This window comes from Octopus bimaculoides, chromosome 29 (genome assembly GCF_001194135.2).
Source record: "Octopus bimaculoides isolate UCB-OBI-ISO-001 chromosome 29, ASM119413v2, whole genome shotgun sequence".
In the NCBI taxonomy this organism is placed as follows: Eukaryota; Metazoa; Mollusca; class Cephalopoda; order Octopoda; family Octopodidae; genus Octopus; species Octopus bimaculoides.
The window spans coordinates 866,299-870,461 of NC_069009.1; the positions used below are offsets into that span (position 1 = coordinate 866,299).

Genomic DNA, 4,163 nt, shown 5'->3' on the forward strand with positions numbered 1-4,163 from the left:
ATATATATATATATATATATATATATATATATATACATGGATAACTAGAAAGATAGATATACACATATCTACATATACGCATACATAATTAATCAATTAATTATGACTTGTACAGGAACTATTTGGGGAGCGTTGGCTTTCATATCTCTTGCTTTTGTTGTTTTTCTTTCCTATGTCCTTTCGCAATTCCCAGAATAATTTTAGTTGCTTCTGGGACTGACTAGCTACTTGCAGGCTACTAGCTACTTGCTCTGGGGACTGACTAACTTCAATTAATCGATGCCATCAAAGTAGTGAAAACTGAATCTGTCACATAAATGAGAATCCGATAAATATTTTAAGAAGTCAGTGTATACTTGTATACTGGGAGAGGACCCCTTCATACAAGATTGCCAGGATCGGAATTGGCCTTCTTCTATGAAACACCCGGTGCTCTCTGTTGTAGAGTGCTTCTTGATACCTGGGAGGAGGGCAACAATTGCTACTTTTAATACGCTATAAATGTGTGTTTCCATCTGTCTATCTCTCTGACAACAGTGTTTATCAATCTATCAGTCAAATTATCCATGTCTGTCTATCTATCTATCTATATATCTATTTATCTGTCTGTCTGTCTGTCTGTATGTCTGTCTGTCTGTATGTCTGTCTGTCTGTATGTCTGTATGTCTGTCTATCTACTTGTCCAGTTATTTTCGGTTCATCACTCTGTTTCTCTTTTCTGTTTTGTATTTATCTCTCTACCTGTCTATTTGTCAGTCTTATATCTGACTGTATTCTTTTTCTTTTAGACTGTCTTTGTATCTCCCTATTTCTCGCTGTTTCTCTCTTTTTCTTTCTCTCTCTCTCCCTCTCTCTTTATCTATCTCTGCAGGTCTTGGGCAAGTGTCTTCTACTATAGCCTTGGGCCGACCAAAGCCTTGTGAGTGGATTTGGTAGTGGATTTGAAAGAAGCCCGTCGTATATATGTATATAGGATTAATGTAATGTAATATAAAGCTGAAGCAAAATAACACCAAATATATAGTGCGTGTGTTTTTATTGGCTAAACTGGCAATATGACCATCCCCAAGTACAACAATATAAATATATATATATATATATACATACATATATATATAAAGCGTGAATGGATTTCGTGGACGGAATCTGAAAGAAGCCCATCATATAGGTATGTGTGTTAAGTGCTTTACCCCCTCACCACAGCTTGACAACCGGTGTAGGTGTGTTTACGCATCCGTAACTTTGTCGTTTGAGATAAGAGACCGATACAATGATAGCAGGCTTAACAAAACAAATAACAAATGCTAGATTCGATAAACTTGATTAAAATTCTTCAAAGTGGTGCCCAGCATGGCTGAAACATGTAAACAATAAAAGATAACATATATATATTTGCTAGGGGTGGGGTTATGCTGCGCGTAAATTTACTCACTGCCATGAAATCGACATTACCTGTACAGGTGCAGAAGTATGCCACACGTCAAATATCGAAATGATTGCAGAACAACTCGTGTTTTACTGAGTGTAACACCATAACCATTAGGCTATGGTGTGTTTACACCTATGTATTTACAGCGAGAAATTTTCCCCAATATAACAATATGCTTTGAACGGCTTTCTTACGGGTTCGAGTAGGCCTCAAGCATATTTGAACTGGTAACAAGCTGGTAATTATACACATTGCTTAGCGCTTTCGTATCCTATGTATGCATACACACACACACTCATACACGCACACATATCGTAACATGCTATTTTGTTTTTTGCTTGTTCTTCCGTTTTAATTGTTGTTCTGTTCGCTCCATGGAAATTATTTATTAATTACTGTGATAATCCCATCGTCGTTATTGTTATTAGAATAAATTCAACATTTCTAGCTTCTAATGTCATCACCGTTGGCCTGTTTAACTTATTTAATGCCATATTATCTTCTATAGACACACTCCTCTCAACTCGTTTCATTATGTAAATAATAATTTTCTTTATGATTTCCACTGAGCCTTGTTGCTGTTGTTGTTGTAGGTGTTGTTAATGGCGGTGAGGAATCTTCCTGGTTCTAATCTCAGTGCTATATACAGAGTGTTCGGACTTACTTTCATAGTTTGCATAAATGGAAAAGAAAACACAGAATCCCATCCAAAAACAAAATTGTTTGGAAAAAAAAAATATTCGATTATGGCAGAAAGATAAAGTTTATTTATAGTAGGCGTTCACAGCTTCCACTAAAACGAATCCTGCTGCCACACATATGACATTTCACGAGCAACCTTTCCCGACCAGGGATTGGGCAACAAACTTCACATAGCTGTCTGAATTTGAGCCTAAGTCCCTTTTCACCAATTCTTTCTCGCGCACTGTTTCGCAATCCTGAACACTTCGCATCTCTGAACCTTACATTGTACCACACGTGAAAATCACTTCCTTTCTGCTAGACTTTTGGCCACATACATCTGATGTTTAGATACCTTTCTAATAAATAGGTAGTTCTCCCTACAGCCAACATCATTCCGATCTCTCAGTGCCTGTGTCTTAGCCTTGATTGTTCCATCAATCTTATCCTTCCACCTCCATGTTGCTCTCGCTTGGCTAGGACACACACACACACACACACACACACACACACACACATACACATAGCTGTTAAGATCAATGTGCAAAGTAGGGTAAATAATACCGTTTAGGCATAAAGATATATGATATATGTAGGTAAAAATCGCACAGTAAAAGAGGGAATAAACAAACAAAATATACTACACGAAGTAAGAGAAGCTAAATCAAGATCCTGAAAAGCGTAGCCAAACAGAACAACAATTAAGCACGTGTACAATAATAGAGGATCATTGGGCGATTTGGGTAACACCTTTTAACAAAGGGAAAGTACAAGAATAGAAAAGAAAGAGACTTGCCTTAACTTTTACTCTTATGTGATTTTGACACACAGACACTCACTCACTTTCTCTCACACACACATGTATTTGCGTGTGTGTTAAACATAAAGAAGAATAGAAGAATACAAATGAGGATTTTTTTATTGTCGTTAATGTTATAGTTTAAATATTTCTCAAGTTTGATAAAAAGAAAATCTTATAAAACATGATGGAGTTCCAATTCAGATGTGGTTGTTTGGTTTGTGTGATCAGGGGTAGTGCTCTGATTGAACGTGAGTGATAAAGACGAAAACCATTAACTCCTAAATCAGAATATAGGAGTTAATGTGTGATCACTGCTGAAGTTGTACTCCACATTCTTTACAAGTGGTGTTGCCACATTCAAAGACCATGTTTCAACGTAACTCCAGAAATACTGTACATGTGGTTGTTCTTTGAGCTGCTGGTACTTGGACACCAAAGATGAATCTATGGTATTGACTTGGGGCCCATCTGAAATAGTAAATATAGAATTCTATGTCTGTACATTTTATTAGAGATATCAGAATCAGAAAACAGTTAAGAAATATTCAGAATCAGGAAACAGTTAAGAAATATTCTCTAGAAAAGAATTTAACATTCTTTCTTTACCAAATTTCTTGAAGACTGTCTTTTGTTCTATCTTATGTAATCTGTTTTTAATAATTTTAATTCAAATTTAAATTTGAACTTTCCATCTTAATTAGATGCAAGAACCTTTTGTAAAGTCATTTTACTAAATCACTCCAAATTCTTGATTATTTGCGAAATTATTTAACACACAGAGGTATTTTTAAAAGTAGTAATATGTTACGAAAAATGAAATGGTTAAAATGGGTTAAATAAAAGTGTGTGTTTATGTATTAACTTTATTTACACGTATATGTTGTGGACCTCTTTTCCTCTTAAATATAGATTTCCATCTTAGATATTCAAATATAACTCACTGTATCTACAGTAAAATTTTAAAATGTCAACATTTCAGAATATGGTTAGATGATTCACATTTTATAACCTCACTAATCCTTTAATTAACAACTCATTAATTATCAAAAGTGTTCAGTAAAATCCACAAAAATGGACACATCCATAAATCAATAGCTAACATTTTCATATAAAAACTATATTTGTAAACAATAAATGTTTACGTGTACATAACAATTAGTTAATTTGATATAATGGTTCCTTAATCAATTTTAATGTATTATTATATAAATGGTTGAGTATTCCACAGACATTTATATCCTGATGCAATAT

General features: G+C 34.5%; 1 protein-coding gene across 1 annotated transcript in view; it reads right to left on the reverse strand.

Annotated features, from left to right (window-relative positions):
• Window positions 1-3,011: 3,011 nt before the first annotated feature.
• LOC106877984 (ankyrin-3) overlaps window positions 3,012-4,163 on the reverse strand; it is a 6,200-nt gene continuing 5,048 nt past the window's right edge. The window contains exon 4 of the mRNA XM_014927059.2: window positions 3,012-3,380. The gene's annotated coding sequence lies outside the window, so the exon portion shown is untranslated. The remainder of the gene's footprint in view (window positions 3,381-4,163) is intronic.